The sequence below is a fragment of the Ursus arctos genome, unplaced genomic scaffold, assembly GCF_023065955.2.
Source record: "Ursus arctos isolate Adak ecotype North America unplaced genomic scaffold, UrsArc2.0 scaffold_6, whole genome shotgun sequence".
NCBI lineage: Eukaryota > Metazoa > Chordata > Mammalia > Carnivora > Ursidae > Ursus > Ursus arctos.
Genome location: NW_026623078.1, coordinates 835,301 through 856,046, shown reverse-complemented (window position 1 = coordinate 856,046; position 20,746 = coordinate 835,301). Strand labels below are relative to the sequence as shown.

Here is a 20,746-nt window from a genome sequence, read left to right as displayed (position 1 = left end):
TCCAGAACTCAGCCCAGGGCCCCTGTCGCCTACCCAATTGAAGCCACCACCATGCCTCTATCGAAAGGAATTCCCAAAGACTCTCCTCTGACTCCACCACCAAAGAAACAGCAGATTGAATATGGCACTTCAAAATATTGAGATGATACATCTGGTATAGTTAGATACACAAGGTTTACCTTTATTTTTTTATTGTTTTTTATTACATAATGTTATAGTCTCCATACAGTACAGTAAATTTCGATGATACATTAGTTGCATATTACACCCAGTGCACCATGCAATATGTGCCCTCCTTACTACCCACCACCAGCATATATTTTAAACAGGAAAATGCTGCTCTGAATAATTTTGAATTTTCCCTCGACCCCCATTGTATCTCTTGGGATGAAAAGACTAATCAGTGATGAAACATCACCTTTGACAATTGGAAAGACATCATCCATATTTGTATGTGACGACAAAAGGCCATCTAACACTAAATGGTGGCCACTCACCCTTATCTTAGGCCCAACTGTATAAACACTGTCAAACGTATATCTTAAAAATAGACAAAGAGTAAACCTCACCTTCCCTTTCTAATGAAAGAGTGTTTCTAGGAAACAGCTGTTCAAAATACATTCATAAGCAGTCAATGAACAGAGAAAATGGGATCCCCTGCAAAGTGCTCCAAGCTCAGAAACTAAGTACCTCCTTCACCAAATTCAGAACGCTGACAACTATTACTTAAGTTTTACTTCATGGCTCAACTAGAGAAAAGAGAAAAACCCAGGAGATGGTGGGTTAATGAGAGGTTTTACTTCCAGTCCTGATGTGGATATGACATTTCTCCAAATGGACCTGCCGCTTTCTCTGAATGCTGGATCCCGTGTCAAGCTGCCTCACTGACTCAGATGCAGACGTTCAGAACGTCGGGTCTCGCGGAGCCAGAGCAGAGAAGTGTTGTCAGATGGGGAGAAGCAGCTCCTCGGACCTAAAGCCTGCACACCTGCTGTGGTTTCTGGGAGAAGGGGAAACATAGACTTGTCTTTTAGTAGTAATTATCTCCCAGCCCATTGCCACCATTCCCAGGAAACAGCTAGCACAATGCTGAAGTTGGGTAACGGCTCTGGGCCTTCCTAGCGCCACACCTGTGCCTGAGGGAACAGGGAATACCCTGCTGAACTCGGGGAACTGCTCAAGGTCCATTACCTGCACTGTGTCGGGGGACAGGGGCACCGCACTGAAGTTGGGGACTGTGCGGTCCTTTCTCTCGCTCTTCCTGGGGAACACGGGAAACCCTGGAATGTCTGCGAACCATCCCACAAAAGCTTTGCTGAGCGGGTGCCCTGGAGTTCCTGGGTCTGGGGTGTATGGCCAGTTGACGGAGACTAGGCAGAAGAGACTTTCAAGGGAAAAAGGAAAGAAAACTGAGTCTCCATGATGAACTCTCTCAACATGCCCTTCCAGAACCCCGCCTCTTACCCGGGGTACCCCTACTCCCAGAAAGCCCACCTATGGCCACACAGCATGCACTCACCCAGCCAGGAACTCCACAGGTCCACTCTCTCAAAACTCCACTTCCTTGGCTCCTGGTCTGCGTCCTTGGGCTGCTCCGGATCTGCACACAGAGACGTAGCTCCACCCCCATGGGGTGATTGCTTGGGGAGTATGATGCTTCCAACTCCTTGAATGCCAGGCAACCGGCCCCATGACTCACAACTCTGGGAGTGCAGAGGTCCAGGAGGCACCTCCTTGGCTAAACGCCCTGAGCAGGCATGACGGGGATCATGGGCAGGGCTGCAATCACACACACACACACACACACACACACACACACACACACACACACACGGCCCCTTTCGCGGACCCCTCTACCTGCCGACCACCCTCAGAGCCCTGCCCCTTCCCTTCTGCACCAACCCTTCCTGCAAGGGTGTGCCTGGTTCCTGGCAAGGTCAGCTGCTCTCAGACTGTTCCAGCCTTGGGCTTTAGGAAATGCAATGCTTTTATGCATATCCAAGGCAATTTTAAGCGCCAAAAGGAATGCTCCAAGCGGGAATAGCTTTGCCTTCTTGTCTCACCCATGGAGTGGATAGTGCTTCTCAGACCTTCAAAACATCCTTCTAGGGTGAGCCCATTTGTGCTGCAATCTATATACACATGCTTAGTTCTACAGGGAAGGAAGGAAAAGCCGGCCTTCTGTTCTGTCGCGGTTGTGAACCAGGAACATTTATTTTTCACTTGAAAACAGTGTTATTGTCGACACTAAATGAAGGAACCTTTTAAAACATTTTAGAGAGGAAGGAAGAGAGTTTTATTCAAACCCAAGTCAAAGACAGCTGCCTGGGAGACACAATCTTCACAAAGAAGGGAGTGCTCCAGGGAAGGAACATTTAGGGCAGGGTCATATATTTGTTCTGAGTTGTGCTACGTACAGTTATACATCACGATGAGGAAGAAGGTTCCAGAAAGTGACAGACTTTTTCTTATGTTTTCAGTATGTACAAATCAGTATGACTTTAATCTTATGGGAGCAAGAAAGGTTCTTTTGTGTTCTCACCTTGATGTTGGCAAAGGCATTTTTTGGTTCTCTTTTTCTTTTTGATGCATATGGACAATAAGTGCTGGGGGCAGAAATAGGGCCCATGCTTTGAGGGTTTGCCCAGTCATTTTGAGCTGGGTAAAATGTTAAAGGAGAGCTTTCCTGGGAGGCCAAGATCAGGCCTCACAGATGGTATGACATAAAAATTACTCTTATCCTTATCATCACTACCAAATGGTGGAACATGAGATGAAAGCACCTTTCCAATAGTAAAGAGACATCAAAGGACCCCTACAGAAGGTTACCTGCTCCATGGTCAACACAGGTAACAGAGGCGTTCATGGTCTCTGGACTCCTCCCCTTGTCCTGCCCAAATCTCTGAAACATAGAGATCATTTACAGTCAGAATTTTACACATCTTAGAGATGTCTGGCACCATTCCCTTGGACTACAGAATACAACAGAATAGCTCACTGTCACAACACGAAAGTGCCCCTGGATACACTAAGTTCTTTCTCCGCAACGTTGGCCTTAATGAAATCATAATCGTAACATAGAAACACTACGATGGTTGGGAATAAATAATCACAGGTAAGGGAATATTTAGGAAATCTTTAGAAGCATTGTCTCACTCTATAGAAAAGGCTAACTGCTTTAAATACTATTTCCGACCTTACAGGACACTCTACAGACCAGAGCCTCCATCAATTAAAAAAGCATAGTTCTTTCAGTCACTTTAATATCAGAAAAATAGTATAGTATCTCTATTCCTAGGGATCTTTAAGTCTCCGACTCAAAGGTCCTCCACTGAGAGAATTATCTTCATGATCATGATGGGCAGAGGTGAAAAGGCAGCCAAATTCATTCCATTTGGCCACACAACAAGAAAATCCTAATACTTCCTAGGTTTCCAGATTGAGAAGACCTGGGGTAGAGCGAAATGGTACCTTGTATGGAAGAACAAGGGATTTGGAGTCAGTTTGGAGATCACACTTAGGTTTCTGACACTAAAATCCTCTGTAATTCATATCATTTCTGAGCCTTTGTCTATCCATCTAAAAATGGGACTCATTCTATCTACACCCCAGTTGAGAAGTTTACGAGGGAGAATGCTACTCAGAGCCAGTATGGATTCTCCCAAGAGCAGGTGCTCAGGAGCCATAATTACCATTGGGTCTATATCTTTTCCAGAGAAAAGAACACATGGTGAAACCGTGTTTCGAAAAGATGACTCACAAGATGATTTTCACACTTTCATGAAGGTCAAGAAACTGCTATTTTGTTGTAATTCTCTCAGAAATCATGTTATTAGCTTGGTGGGGACAATAGCAACATCATCACTAGGAGTGGGGAGCTTCTCATCTCCATATGGCTATGTTGACTACCTTAACACAATGCCACCAGAAAGGAAAGCTGGAGGGAGGTGTGTGTGGGCACAGGCCAAGGCTGCCAGGTGTGCCTGGGACATGCAGAACCCTGATAGGAGGCTTAAGTCCTGTCTATGTTAGGATAGTCAGTGCTCTTCAGAGACAAAGGGCCATTGTGTGTGAGCCCTGATGTAGAAAAGGTGGAAAATGTCCATTGCGATTCCCTCTCTGACCCTTAGGATATGCAGCAAAGTTACATTGAATTTTTAAACATGGAGGGATTTCCTGGTCTTCTTTTCGTGAGGACTCGGGCTCTATTCCTTGGTGGCCTAAGAATAGAATCTAGTTAGTTTCAGGATGTTAAAATGTAGACATGATTCATGGAACAACATATCATCTGTTTGGGTAAATAGTCTATGACCACTGGAAATAATGTATTCTGCACGTATTATGCAATATTACATAGACGTCAATTAGGTCACATTTGTTACCAATGTTTTGTCTGCTTTTTCCATCAGATATTGAGAAAGGCATATTAAAATTTCCAAACAAAATTTCCAAAAAAAGAGGATGCCGATCAAAAATGTTGTGTGAAAACGAAAAGAAAGTGCCATCACTCCATTCAGTGAATCAGGTTTGTGCAGAGAGACGGTAACGTTGATCACTGAAGACACCAGGGTTTTCCAATATGTGTGTTGAACCTTAAGGAAACTGCCATTGACGTAACTCTCAGTAAGAATAGCATGGTAAGGGTCTTCCAACTCCCATCCTCTGTCATGATGATGGAAGCATGTTGCAGAGTGGGAATGAAAGCATAAGGGCCACTAACCAATCTTCAAGGAAGAACACTGTATCAAAGCCATCATTCACCTGACATCTTCGGTCGTGAAGATGAAACTATTGGCACAGGTGTCTAAGAAAACATAGGGAAAATGCCATATACTGAAGTCCACGAAAGAACACCATAGAGAAAGCATCTTGCATCTCACAGTCTTCTGTCATAAAAACGGAAGTATGTGCAAAACTGTCTGTGAAAACAGACGCATAAAGCGCGTTGTTTCACTCTATACAGGAACACTGTATTGACACCATGTCTCAACTCACAACTTCTGTAGTGAAGACGGAAGCCTTGGTAAGAATGTGTGCGAGCTCATAAAGAAGTGCCGTCTACTTAATTCTAAGAACCAAATCTGTGTAGATAGAAAACAATATCAAACCAACCTCCTGACAAATGGATCAACCGGGGTTTCCTTCCTGTGTGTTGAACCTTAACGAAAGTGCCATAAACTTAATAGTAGGTGAGAGCACTGGGTAGATAGCATCTTTCAACCAACAAATTCTGTCATGAAGATGGAAACGTTTGCATCATTGCCCTGAAAGCATAAGGAAAGTGGCAGAGACTTAGCTTCAAGAAAGGACCGTACCGAATCCATCCTTCAAGGCACGTCTTCTTTTACGAAGTTGGAAGCATTCTCAGCAGTGTTTCTCAGCATAAGGGAATTATCGTACGCTTAACTTTATGAGGGAAATCCGTAGGACACTGTCTGAAACTCAGATCTTTTCTCATGAGGCTGAAAGCATTGGCTCAAGGGTAAAGGAACTTGTAAAGAAATGACGTTTACTCCACTCTGAGCACCAAGGTTCTGTATAGAGAATGAAACTTCAAACATCCTGATGCATGAAGAGAGAAGCTTTTTCAAATATCTGTGTTGAACGGTAAAAGAAGTGCCATACGCTTAGCACTATTAAAGAGCACCATCTGGAGACAACTTTCCAAATCAAGTTCATGAGGGTGGATGTATGTTACAAAATCTGCATGAAACCTAAGGAACATTCTGTATACTCAGGTAAGAACACCCTTGGAAAAAAATCTTTCAACTCACATCTTCTGTAATGAAGATGGGAGTACTTGCAGAAGTGCAAGTGAAAGCATAAGGAGAGGTCCTATCTAAGTAGTTGTGAGAAACAACTCCGTGTTGATAGAAGGCAACATCGAAGTAACATGGTGACCCATGAATATACACCCGTTGTCCAGCACGTGCCTTGAACCTTAAGGAAAAGGGCACTATATACAAATCTCAGTCAGAACACCGAATGGACACCATCTTCCAAGTCACAGCTTCTGTGAGGATGATCGCAAGTTTTTCAAGTGTCTACGAATGCATAAGGAAGGTGTCACCTACTTTACACTAGGAGAGAATACTCTATCTAAAAGCATCTTGCACCTCACATCTTTTCTCATGAAGTGGGAGCATTGTGCAAAACAGTGCCTGCGAGCATCAAGATAATGCACTTCGTTTAAAACTGTAATAATACTACACAGAAAGCATCACTCAACTCACTTCTTTCATGAGGATGAAAGCCGTTCGAAAAGGTTGTGTGAAAACAAAAAGAAAGTGCAATCAGTCAATTAGCTAAAGAGTTTGTGTAGAGAGACGGCAACTTTGATCAGTGAAGACGCTAGGGCTTCCCTATATGTGTTTCCTTAAGGTTCACTTAAGGAAACAGCCCCAGATGTAACTCTCAGTAATAGGAGTGCATGGAAACAGTCTTCCAACTCCCGTCGTCTGTCATGATGATGGAAGAATGTTTCAGAGTGGGAATAAAAGCATAGGGAAAGGGCCAATAACGAATATTTAAGACAGAATATTGTATCGAAGCCATCTTTCACCTCACGTATTCTATCATGAAGATGAAAGCATTTCAACAGGCGTCTAAGAAAACATAAGGAAAGTGCCATATACTGAACTCTCTGAAAGAACACCATAGAGAAAGCATCTTGCATCTCACAGTTTTTCTTTTTTTTTCTTTTTTTAATGTTTTATTATGTTTGTCAACATACAGTGCATCCCCGGTTTCCGATGTAAGGCTCGATGATTCATTAGTTGCGTATAACACCTAGTGCACCATGCAATACGTGCCCTCCTTACCACCCATCACCGGTCTATCCCATTCCCCCACCCTCCTCCCTTCTGAGGCCCTCAGTTTGTTTCTCATAGTCCATAGTCTCTCATGTTTCATTCCCCCTTCTGATTACCCCCCCTTTCTTTATCCCTTTCTTCTCCTACTGATCTTCCTAGTTCTTTTGTTCCATAGATGAGAGAAATCATATGATAGTTGTCTTTCTCTGCTTGACTTATTTCACTTAGCATTAGCTCCTCCAGTGCCATCCATGTTGTAGCAAATGTTGAGAACTCGTTCTTTCTGATAGCTGAGTAATATTCCATTGTATGTATGGACCACAACTTCTTAATCCAGTCATCTGTTGAAGGGCATCTCGGCTCCTTCCATGATTTAGCTATTGTGGACATTGCTGCTGTGAACATTGGGGTGCATATGGCCCTTCTCTTCACTACGTCTGTATCTTTGGGGTAAACACCCAGTAGTGCAATGGCTGGATCATAAGGTAGCTCAATTTTTAACTTTTTAAGGGACCTCCACACTGTTTTCCAGAGTGGCTGTACCAACTTGCATTCCCACCAACAATGTAGGAGGGATCCCCTTTCTCCACATCCTCTCCAACAATTGTTGTTTCTTGCCTTGTCTATTTTTGCCATTCTAACTGGTGTAAGGTGGTATCTCAGTGTGGTTTTGATTTGAATCTCTTTGATGGCTAATGATTTTGAACATTTTTTCATGTGTCTGTTAGCCATTTGTATGTCTTCATTGGAAAAGTGTCTGTTCATATCTTCTGCCCATTTTTTGATTTGTTTATTTGTTTCTCGTGTATTGAGTTTGAGAAGATCTTTGTAGATCTTGGATACCAGTCCTTTATCTGTAGTGTCATTTGCAAATATATTCTCCCATTCAGTGGGATGCCTCTTTGATTTTCTGTTTCCTTGACTGTGCTGAAACTTTTAATCTTGATGAAGTCCCATAAATTCATTGTATCTTTTGTTTCTCTTGCCTTTGGGGATGTATCATGAAAAAGGTTGTTTTGGCCGATGTCGTGGAGGTTGCTGCCTATGTTCTCCTCTAGAATTTTGATGGATTCCCATAGAGGTCTTTCATCCATTTGGAGTTTATTTTTGTGTATGGTGTGAGATAGTGGTCAAGTTTCATTCTTTTGCATGTAGCTGTCCAATTTTCCCAGCACCATTTATTGAAGAGACTTTTTTCCCCACCGGATGTTTTTTCCTCCTTGCTCAAATATTAGCTGCACAAAGAGCCGAGGGTCCATTTCTCTGTTCTCTATTCTGTTCCATTGGTCTATGTGTCTGCTTTTGTGCCAGTACCATGCTGTCTTTGTGATCACAGCTTTGTAGTACAGCTCGAAATCTGGCATTGTGATGCCCCCAGCTTTATTTTTCCTTTTCAACAGTTCCTTGGAGATTCATGGCTTTTTCTGTTTCCATGCAAATTTAAGGACTATTTGTTCCAGTTCTTTGAAAAATGTCCTCAGTATTTTGATCGGGATAGCATTGAAAGTGTAGATGGCTCTGGGTAGCATGGACATTTTAACTATGTTAATTCTTCTGATCCTTGAGCATGGAATACCTTTCCATCTTTTTATGTCTTCCTTAATGTCTTTCAAGAGTGATTTATAGTTTCTAGAATATAGGTCCTTTACGTCTCTGGTTAATTCTAAGGTAACGTACGGTTTTTGGTGCTATTGTAAATGGGATGGATTCCCTAATTTCTCTTTCTTCGGTCTCGTTATTCGTGTACAGAAATGCAACTGATTTCTGAGCATTAATTTTGTATCCCACCACATTACTGAATTGCTCTATAACTTCTAATAGTTTGGGAGCGGCTTCTTTTGGGTTTTCCACATAGAGTATCATGTCATCTGCAAAGAGAGACATTTTGACTTCTTCTTTGCCGATTTGAATACCTTTGATCCCTTTTTGTCGTCTGATTGCTGTTGCAAAGACTTCCAGTACGATGTTGAATAATAGTGGCGAGAGTGGGCTTCCTTGTCGAGTTCCTGATCTTAAGGGAAAGGCTTCCAGCTTTTCCCCATTGAGAATAATATTTGCAGTAGGCTTTTCACAGATGGCTTTTATGAGATTGAGAAATGTACCCTCTATTCCTACACTCTGAAGGGTTTTAATCAGGAAAGGATGCTGTATTTTGTCAAATGCTTTTTCGGCATCGATTGAGAGGATCATATGGTTCCTGAGTCTTTTCTTGTTGATATATCACGCTGATGGATTTGCGAATATTGAACCACGCTTGCATCCCAGGTATGAATCCCACTTGATCGTGATGGGTAATTCTTTTAATGTACTGTTGGATTTTATTAGCAAGTATCTTGTTGAGGATTTTGGCGTCCATATTCATTAGGGAAATCGGTCTGTAATTCTCCTTTTTGAGGGGGTCTTTGCCTGGTTTGGGGATCAAGGTAATATTGGCCTCATAGAATGAGTTTGGTAGCTTTCCTTCTGTTTCTATTTTTTGAAATAGCTTTAGGAGAGTAGGTATTATTTCTTCTTTGAATGTTTGGTAGAATTCCCCAGGAAAACCATCCGGGCCTGGAGTTTTGTTATTTGGAAGGTTGTTTATCACTGACTCAATTTCTTCATCATTAATTGGCCTGTTTAAGAAATCAATTTCTTCCTCTTTCAATCTTGGTAGTTTATAGGTTTCCAGGAAGGATTCCATCTCTTCCAGATTGCTTAGTTTATTGGCATATAGCTGTTGATAAAAATTTCTAATAATCCTTCCAATTTCAATGGTGTTCATCGTGACCTCTCCTTTTTCATTCATAATATTAATATTCGGGTCCTTTCTCTTTTCTTTTGGATGAGCGTTGCCAGTGGTCTGTCAATTTTATTGATTCTCTCAAAGAACCAGCTTCTAGTCCTGTTGATCTGCTCTACTGTATTTCTGGTTTCTGCTTGATTGATTTCAGCTCTAATTTTGGTCAACTGCTTCCTCGTGCATGGATTAGTCCTGTCCCTCTGTTGCTGTTCCAGCTTCTTGAGGTGAGAATATAAAAACTGCATTTTAGATTTTTCTATTCTTTTGAGTGAGGCTTGGATGGCTATGTATTTCCCCCTTAGGACTGCCTTTGCAGTATCCCATAGGTTTTTGGACTGTTGTATTTTCATTCCCATTGGTCTCCATAAATTGTTTAATTTGATTTTTGATTTCCTGGTTTATTGAGTCATTCCTGAGCAGGATGGTTCCTAGTCACCAGGTGTCTGAGTTTCTTCCAAATTTTTCCTTGTGGTTGAGTTTCGATTTCAGAGCGTTGTGGTCTGAGAATATGCACGGGATAATTTCAATCTTTTGGTATCGGTTGAGACCTGTTTTGTGTCCCAAAACATGGTCTATTCTTGAGAATGTTCCATGGGCATTAGAATAGAATGAGTATTCTTTGGTTCTGGGGTATAGTGTTCTTTATATATCTATGAGGTCCAACTTGTCAAGTATGGCATTCAAAGCCTTTGATTCTTTGCTTAGTTTTTGCCAGGGTGTTCTGTCTATTTCTGAGAGTGGAGTGTTGAGGTCCCCTACTATTAATGTATTTTTATTTATATGTCTCTTTATTCTGGTTAAGAGTTGGCTTGTGTATCTTGCTGCTCCCCTGTTGGGGGCATATATATTTATAATTGTCATATCCACTTGTTGAATACTTCCTTTAAGAATAACATAGTGCCCTTCTGCATCTCTAACAATAGTCTGTAGTTTAAAATCCAATTTATCTGATATGAGAATTGCTACCCCAGCTTGCTTTTGAAGTCCATTTGCGTGAAAGATGGTACTCCATCCCCTTACTCTCAGTCTGAATGCATCTTTGGGTTCGAAATGAGTCTCTTGTAGACAGCAAATGGATGGGTCATTTCTTTTTATCCAATCTGCAACCCTTCTTTTTCTTTTGTTTTAAGATTTCATTTATTAATTTGACAGCAAAACAGCCAGTGAGAGAGGGAACACAAGCAGGGGGAGTAGGAGAGGAAGAAGCAGGCTCACAGCGGAGGAGCCTGATGTGGGGCTCGATCCCACAATGCCGGGATCACGCCCTGGCTGAAGGCAGACGCTTAAGTGCTGTTCCACCCAGGCGCCCTGCATCTCACTGTCTTCTGGCATGAAAAAGGAAGCATGTGAAAAAGTGTGTACAAAAAAGATGCATAAAGCGCGTTGCCTCACTCTATAGAAGAACACTGTATAGACATCATGTCTCAACTCACAACTTCTGTTGTGAAGATGGAAGCCTTGGCAAGAGTGTGTGCAAGCACGTAGAGAAAGGGCTGTCTACTTAATTCTGAGAACCAAATCTGTCTAGATAGAAAACGATATCGAACCCACCTCCTGACAAATGGATCAACCAGGGTTTTCTTCCCTATGTGTTGAAACTTAAGGAAAGTGCCATAAACTTAGTAGGTGAGAGCACTGGGTAGATAGCATCTTACAAACCACGGCTTCTGTCATGAAGACGAAAATGTTTGCAACGTTGTGGTGAAAACATAAGGAAAGTGGCAGAGACATGGCTCCAAAAAAGGACAGTACCTAATCCATCTTTAAAGGCACGTGTTCTTTCATGAAGCTGGAAGCATATACAAGAGAGTGTTTCTCAGCTTAAGGGAATTATCGTATGCTTAACTTTACAAGAGAACTCCATAGAATACCCTCTGAAACATCTTTTCACATGACCCTGGAAGCATTGGCTAAAGGGTGAGGGAATGTGTAAAGAAATGCCATTTACTCGACTCTGAGCACCAATGTTCTGTATAGAGGAAGAGATTTCAAACATCCTGATGTATGAAGAGAGATTTTCAAATATCTCTGTTGAACCGTAAGAGAAGTGCCATATGCTTAACACTAAGAAAGAGCACCATCTAGAGACAACCTTCCAAATCACAACTACCTTCATGAAGATGGATGTATGTTCCAAAACTGTATGAAAACCTAAGGAACATGCTGTATGCTCAGGTAAGAACACCCTTGGAAAAAATCTCCCAACTCACATCTTCTGTAATGAAGATGGAAGTACATGCAGAAGTGTGAGTGAAAGCATAAGGAGAGGTCCTAAGTAGTTGTGAGTACCAGGTCAGTGTTGATAGGCAACATCGAAGTAACATGGTGACCCAGGAATATATATGCGTTGTCCAATACGTGCGTTGAACCTTAAGGAAAGAACAATATACCCAAATCTCAGTCAGAACACCGAATGGACACCCTCATCCAAGTCACATCTTCTGTTAGGAAGATGTCAAGATTTTCAAAAGTGTCTACAAATGCATAGGAAAAGGGACACCTACTTTACTCAAGGAGAGAACACTCTATATAAAAGCGTCTTGCACCTCACATCTGGTGTCATGAATTGGGAGCATTGTACAAAACTGTGCCTGCAAGCATCAAGATAATGCCTTTTGTTGAACCATGTAAGAACACTACAAGGAAAGCATCTCTCAACTCACATCAGTCATGAGGAGGAAAGCCCTTCAAAAGTTGTGTGAAAACGAAAGGAAAGTGCCATCAGTCAATTCAGCAAACCATGTTTTTGTAGAGACAAGGCAACATTGATCAGTGAAAACAGCAGGGTTTACCAATACGTGTGTTGAACCTTAAGGAAACAGCCATAGACGTAATCTCAGGAAGAAGAGGGTATGGAAAGGGTTTTCCAAGTCCCATAATCTGTCATGATGATGGAAGCATGTGTCTGATTGGGAATAAAAGCATAAGTAAAGGGAGGTGAACCAACTTTAGGAAAGAACATTGTACCGAAGCCATCTTTGAAGTCACGTCTTCAGTCTTGAAGATGAAACCGTTTGTACAAGTGCCTAAGAAAACATAAGGAAAGTGCCATGTACTGAATCTACGAAGGAACACCGTAGAGAAACCATCTGGCATCTCACAGTCCTCTGTCATGAAAACGGAAGCTTGTGCAAATGTGTGTAAGAAAGAGACACATAAAGCTCCTGGAGCATGCAGGGGCGGCTGGCGGTGTTAGAAACACAGACAGAGAGACACTGGCCCTGTAGGTGAGAGCTGGGAAGCCAGGTGTGGGGCTCACATCCTGGACAGTGCAGGGTTGAGCAGCACCAACAGAAACAGAGTTAAAGTGGCCAGAACATCAGTGGAGAATGGTCCGCAATCCATCTGTTCTGAGACAGGCTGAGATTCGGCCACTGCTGCTCTGACTCTCAGAAGAAGCACAGCAAACCACCAGGGAAAGCTGCCAGAGAAAAGAAGCCTGGAAAGACCGGCTCACAGTGTGCCCACCCCCATCCCCCTTCGCAGGGTACACAGAGACTCTACCCAAACAGGGTTGCCCAAGTATCGGCACGGCAGGCCCCTACCTCAGAAGGCAGGCTGAAAAATCAAGAAGCCCCCATACCTAAGATGCCTATAAAACAAGGGCGCACGGCCTGGGTCGTGGTCAATAATTTGGGCTCTGGACAACACCACAACCTCTCCTCATCTGAATGATGAGGAGAAGTCCCCCCCCCCCCAGCAAAGAAAAGACAATGAGTTTGTGGCCTCTGCCACAGAACTTATGGATATGGATATAACCAAATTATCAGAAATGGAATTCAGAGTAACAATGGTCAAGATGATTTGTAGACTTGAAAAAAATATTGACAAAATTGTTAATGAGAACATAGAATCTCTAAGGGCAGAAATGTGAGCGAATCTGGCAGAAATTAAAAATTCTAGGAGCCAAATGCAGTCAAAACTAGAGGCTCTGTTGGCCAGGGTGAATGAGGCAGAAGGACGTATCAGCGAATTGGAAAATGGGTCAGTAGAGGAAAAAGCTAAAAGAGAATCTGGACTCAAAAAAAATCCACACACAGGAATGTAGGTTACGGGAAATGACTGACTCAATAAAACGTTCCAGTGTCAGAATCATCGGCATTCCTGAGGACGTAGAGAAAAACAGAGGTCTAGAAGAGATATTTGAACAAATTGTAGCTGAAAACTTCCCTAATCTAGCAAGGGAAACAAACATTCGTGTCCAAGAGGCAGAGAGGACCCCTTCCAAGCTCAACCACGACAAACCCACGCCACGTCACGTCATAGTGCATTTCGCAAATATTAGATGCAAGGATACAGTATTGAAAGCGGCCAGGGCAAAGAAGTTTCTCACGTACCAAGGCAAAGATATCAGAATTACGTCTGACCTCTCTCCACAGACCTGGAATGAGATAAAGGGTTGGGGGGCATTTTTAAATCTCTTTCAGAGAAAAACATGCAGCCAAGGATCCTTTATCCAGCAAGGCTGTCATTCAGAATTCATGGAGAAATAAAGACCTTCCAGAATCGTGGTCATTGACCAATTTTTTTAACCACAAAACCAGCCCTACAGGAGATATTAAGGGGGGGGGGGTTCTATAAAAGTAAAAAGGCCCCAAGAGTGATACAGAACATAAAGTCACAATCTATGGAAACAAAGACTTTACTGGCAATATGGCATCATTAAAATCACATCTCTCAATAATCCTTCTCAATGTAAATGGCCTAAATGCTCCCATAAAACACCACAGGGTTGCTGATTGGATAAAAAGACATGACCCATCCATTTGCTGTCTACAAACACTCATTTTGAACCTAAAGATACATTCAGACTAAAAGGATGGAATACCATCTTTCACGCCAATGGACCTGAAAAGAAAGCTGGGGTAGCAATTCTCATGTCAGACACATTGGATTTGAAACTAAAGACTATGGTTAGAGACACATAAGGGCACTATATTATTCTTAAAGGATGTATCCAACAAGTGGATATGACAATTATAAATATATATGCCCCCAACAGGGGAGCAGCAAGATACACAAGCCAACTCTTAACCGGAATAAAGAGATATATAGATAAAAATACATTAATAGTAGGAACCTCAACACTCCACTATCAGCAACAGACAGAGCACCGGAGCAGAAAACCAACATAGAAACAAGAGCTTTGAATGCCATGCTAGATGAGATAGACCTCATAGATATATATAGAACACTGTACCCCAGAACCAAAGAAATACTCATTCTATTCTAATGCCCATGGAACATTCTCAAGATTAGACCATGTTCTGGGACACAAATCAGGTCTCAACTGATACCAAAAGATTGAAATTATCCCGTGCATATTCTCAGAGCACAACACTCTGAAATTGGAACTCAAAAACAAGGAAGATTTTGGAAAAAAACTCAAACACTTGGAAACTAAGAACCATCCTGCTCAGGAATGACCCAATGAACCAGGAAATCAAAAATATATTTAAACAATTTATGGAGACCAAGGGGAATGAAAACACAATGGTCCAAAACCTATGGGATACTGCAAAGGCAGTCCTAATGGGGAAATACATAGCCATCCAAGCCAGTGAATAGATTGAGCCAGTGATAAACAACCTTCCAAATAACAAAACTCCAGGCCCGGACGGTTTTCCTGGGGAATTCTACCAATCATTCAAAGAAGAAATAATACCTATTCTCCTAAAGCTATTTCAAAAAATAGAAACAGAAGGAAAGCTACCAAACTCATTCTATGAGGCCAATATTACCTTGATCCGCAAAACAGGCAAAGACCCCCTCAAAAAGAAGAATTACAGACCAATTTCCCTAATGAATATAGATGCCAAAATCCTCAACCAGATTCTGGCTAATAGAATCCAACAGTACATTAAAACGATTATCCATCATGAACAAGTGGGATTCATCCCTGGGATGAAAGCGTGGTTCAATATTCGCAAATCGATCAGCGTGATACATCATATCAACAAGAAAAGACTCAGGAACCATATGATCCCTTCAACTGATCCAGAAAAAACATTTGACAAAATACAGCATCCTTTCCTGATTAAAACCCTTCAGAGTGTAGGAATAGAGGGTTCATTTCTCAATCTCATAAAAGCCATCTATGGAAAGGCTACAGAAAATATTCTCAATGGGGAAAAGCTGGAAGCCTTTCCCTTAAGATCAGGAACTCAACAAGGATGCCCACTCTCACCACTATTATTCAACATAGTACTAGAAGTCCTTGCAACAGCAGACAACAAAAAGGGATAAAAGGTATCCAAATCAGCAAAGAAGTCAAAATGTCTCTCTTCACAGATGACATGATACTCTATATGGAAAACCCAATAGAATACACGCGCAAAATATGAGAAGTTATAGAGCAATTCAGTAATGGGGTGGGATAGAAAATCAATGCTCAGAAATCAGTTGCATTTCTATACACGAATAATGAGACTGAAGAAAGAGAAATTAGGGAATCCAGCCCATTTACAATAGCACCAAAAACCATATGTTACCTAGGAATTAACCAGAGACGTAAAGGACCTATATTCTAGAAACTATAAATCACTTTTGAAAGACATAGAGGAAGACACAAAGAGATGGAAAAATACTCCATGCTCATGGATCGGAAGAATTAACATAGTTAAAATGTCCATGCTACCCAGAGCAATCTACACTTTCAATGCTATCCCGATCAAAATACCGATGAGATTTTACAAAGAACTCGAAAACACAGCCCTTAAATTTGTATGGAACCAGAAAAGGCCCCGAATCGCCAAGGAATTGTTGAAAAGGAAAAACAAAGCTGGAGGCATCACAATGCCAGATTTCAAGCTGTACTACAAAGCTGTGATCACAAAGACAGCATGGTACTGGCACAAAAGCAGACACATAGACCAATGGAACAGAATAGAGAACCCAGAAATGGGCCCTCGAATCTGGGCAACTGATTTTTGACAAAGCAGGAAACAACATCCAGTGGAAAAAAGACAGTCTCTTCAATACATGGTGCTGGGGAAATTGGACAGCTACATGCAAAAGAATGAAATGTGACCACTCCCTAACACCATACACAAAGAGAAACTCTAAATGGATGAAAGACCTCAATGTGAGACAGAAATCCATCAAAATCCGAGAGAAGAGCATAGGCAGCAACCTCTATGACATCAGCCACAGCAACCTTTTTTATGACACATCTCCAAAGGCAAGAGAGACAAAAGATAAAATGAACTTGTGGGATTTCATCAATATAAAAACTGTTGCACAGCCAAGGAAACAGAAAACCAAAGAGGCAGCCCACGGAATGGGAGAATACATTTGCAAATGATACTACAGAGAAAAGACAGGTATCCAAGATCTACAAAGAAGTTCTCAAACTCAATACGTGAGAAACAAATAAACATCATAAAATTGGCAGAAGATATGAACTGACACTTTTCCAGTGAAGACATACAAATGGCTAACAGACACATGAAAAAATGTTCAAAATCATTAGCCATCAAGGAAATTCAAATCAAAACTTCACTGAGATACCACCTTACGCCAGTTAGAATGGCAAAAATAGACAAGGCAAGAAACAACAATTGTTGGAGAGGATGTGGAGAAACGGGATCCCTCCTACATTGTTGGTGGGAATGCAAGTTGGTACAGCCACTCTGGAAAACAGTGTGGAGGTCCCTTAAAAAGTTAAAAATCGAGCTACCTTATGATCCAGCCATTGCACTACTGGGTGTTTACCCCAAAGATACAGACATAGTGAAGAGAAGGGCCATATGCACCCCAATGTTCACAGCAGCAATGTCCACAATAGCTAAATCGTGGAAGGAGCCGAGATGCCCTTCAACAGATGACTGGATTAAGAAGTTGTGGTCCATATATACAATGGAATATTACTCAGCTATCAGAAAGAACGAGTTCTCAACATTTGCTACAACATGGACGGCACTGGAGGAGATAATGCTAAGTGAAATAAGTCAAGCAGAGAAAGACAACTATCATATGATTTCTCTCATCTATGGAACATAAGACCTCGGAAGATCGGTAGGGGAAGAAAGGGATAAAGAAAGGGGGGGTAATCAGAAGGGGGAATGAAACATGAGAGACTATGGACTATGAGAAACAAACTGAGGACTTCAGAGGGGAGGGTGTGGGGGAATGGGATAGGCCGGTGATGGGTAGTAAGGAGGGCACATATTGCATGGTGCACTGGGTGTTATACACAACTAATGAATCATCGAGCCTTACATCGAAAAGCGGGGATGTACTGTATGGTGACTAACATAATATAATAAAAAATCATTATAAAAAAAAAAGTGTCTACGAATGCATAGGGAAAGGGTCACCTACTTTACTCAAGGAGAGAACACTCTATGTGAAAGCATCTTGCACCTCACATCTGGTGTCATGAAGTGGGAGCATTGTGCCAAACGGTGTCTGCAAGCATCAAGATAATGCCCTTCATTTAACGACGTAAGAACACTACACAGAAAGCATCTCTCAACTCACATCAGTCATGAGGAGGAAAGCCCTTCAAAAAGGTTGTGTGAAAACGAAAGGAAAGTGCCATCAGTCAATTCAGTGAACCATGTTTTTGTAGAGACAAGGCAACGTTGATCAGTGAAAACACCAGGGTTTACCAATACGTGTGTTGAAACTTAAGGAAACAGCCATAGACGTAATCTCAGGAAGAAGAGGGTATGGAAAGGGTTTTCCAAGTCCCATAAACTGTCATGATGATGGAAGCATGTGTCTGATTGGGAATAAAAGCATAAGGAAAGGGACGTGAACCAATCTTAGGAAAGAACATTGTACCAAAGCCATCTTTGAAGTCACGTCTTCGGTGGTGAAGATGAAACCATTTGTACAGGTGCCTAAGAAAACATAAGGAAAGTGCCATATACTGAATCAATGAAGGAACACCGTAGAGAAACCATCTGTCATCTCACAGTCCTCTGTCATGAAAACGGAAGCATGTGCAAAAGTGTGTAAGAAAGAGACACATAATGCTCCTGGAGCATTCAGGGGCCGCTGGTGGCTGGCGGTGTTAGAAACACAAAGGACAGAGACACACTGGCCCTGTAGGTGAGAGCTGGGATGCCAGGTGTGGGGCTCACATCCCGGACAGTGCAGGGTTGAGCAGCACCAACAGAAACAGAGTTAAAGTGGCCAGAACATCAGTGGAGAACTGTCCGCAATCCCTCTGAGACAGAGGATGAAATCTGGCCACTGCTGCTCTGGCTCTCAGAAGAGGCACAGCAAAACACCAGGGAAAGCCGCCAGAGAACAAAAGCCTGGAAATACCGAATTACTCTGTGCCCATCCCCATCCCCCCTTGCAGGGGACACAGAGACTATACCCAAACAGGGTTAACCTTAATATCGGCTTGGCAGGCCCCTCCCCCAGAAGGCAGGCTGAAAAATCAAGAAGCCCACATCCCTAAGATCCCCATAAAACAAGGGCTCATGGCCTGGGTCCCAGTCAATAATTTGGGCTCTGGACAAACCCACAACTTCTCATTAGATTGTCTAGAAGGAGAAATCCACCCCAGCAAAGAAAAGAAAATGAGTCTGTGGCTTCTGCCACAGAACTAATGGATATGGACATAACCAAATTATCAGAAATGGAATTCAGAGTAACAAAGGTGAAGATGGTGTGTAGACTTGAAAAAGTATTAACGAAAATATTGATGAGAATATAGAATCTCTAAGGGCAGAAATGAGACCAAATCTGGCAGAAATTAAAGTAAAAAAATAACAAATAATGTACAGTATCTTTGCTCAGTGTAGAATTCCTATCGTAAGTGGTTGTGGCAACGTAAAGAACATGCCATAAACTAATCTGTAAGAAACAACAGTGTACAAGAACAAATTAGCCCTAACACCATCATTCGTGAACATGGAAGCATTAACGAAAATGGTCGTGGAAGCCTACGAAAGTGCAAAACACGTATCTCTGAGAGACAACACTATACAAGGAAAGACCAATGAACACCATCTTTCATGATTATGGAAGCATGAATCAAAAGGTTCTGGAATTACCAAGACTTTGCCCCATCCTTTAGGTAATAAACCACCGTGTACAGGAAAACACCTTCAACTCATATCAACCTCCTCAATAGTGATCCCAACTCAACACTGGGTGTGTTGGCCTAGGGAAATGTCCACATACTTAGAGATAAGAAACAACAGTGTCAGCATAATTCCCTTCAAGTCACATCAGACTTCCTGAAGATGGAAGGAGGAATCAAAGTGGTTATGGTACCGTTAGGAAAGGCCTTCGAACATAAAGCTGAGAAAAAACAGTGTACAGGAACCCTCTTACAACATACAGTATCTTTGGTTAATGTGGAATCTCTATCGTAAGTGGTTGTGGCATCGTAAAGAAAATCCTTAAGCTTTTTTATATGAAACAACAGTGTACAGGAACCCGCTTAGCCCTAACATCATCCTTCGTGAATATGGAAGCAGTAACCAAATTGGACGTGAAAGCCTGACTAAAGTGCCAAACACTTATCTCTGAGACACAACACTATACAAGGAAAGACCAATGAACATAATCCTTCACAAGTAAGGAAGAATTAATGAAAAGGTTCTGGAATCTCGGGGACTCTGCCCAATCCTTATTGCTAATGAACCACTGTGTACAGGAAGACACCTTCAACTCACATCAGCCTCCTCAACACTGATCCCGATTCAATTTTGGCTCTGTAGGCCTAGGTAAAGGTTCACATACTTATAGCTAAGAAACAACGGTGTCAGGATAATGCCCTTCAAGTTACATCAGCCTTCCTGAAGATGGAAGCAGGAATCTAGGTGGTTATAGTACCATTAGGAAAAGCCTACTGAAATATACCTGAGAAACCACAGTGTACAGGAAATATATTACAACGTACAATTTTTTGTAAGTGGTTCTGGCAACATAACTACAATGCCAAAAATTTATCTGTAAGAAACAACAGTGTACGGGAACCCACTTAGCCCTGACATCATTAATAATGAGTATGGAAGCATTCACCAACGTGGTCGTGGAGCCTTACGAAAGTGCCAAAAACTTATCTCTGAGACACAACAGTATACAGGAAAGGAAAGACCAATGATTTCTCAACATTTGCTGCAACATGGACGGTACTGGAGGAGGTAATGCTAAGTGAAATAAGTCAAGCAGAGAAAGACAATTA

At 41.9% G+C, this 20,746-nt stretch overlaps 2 long non-coding RNA genes across 2 annotated transcripts in view; both read right to left on the bottom strand.

Moving 5' to 3' along the window:
* Positions 1-445: 445 nt before the first annotated feature.
* On the bottom strand, positions 446-1,827 carry LOC130542933 (uncharacterized). The gene is made up of 3 exons (XR_008957857.1): positions 1,520-1,827; positions 1,192-1,384; positions 446-1,000 (listed from the first exon to the last, which is right to left on the bottom strand). It is a non-coding gene; the product is annotated as an uncharacterized LOC130542933 (long non-coding RNA).
* Positions 1,828-1,832: 5 nt separating this feature from the next.
* Positions 1,833-20,746, bottom strand: part of LOC130542932 (uncharacterized) — a 46,898-nt gene continuing 27,984 nt past the window's right edge. Inside the window, exon 7 of the long non-coding RNA XR_008957855.1 lies at positions 1,833-2,902. This is a non-coding gene — a long non-coding RNA (uncharacterized LOC130542932). The remainder of the gene's footprint in view (positions 2,903-20,746) is intronic.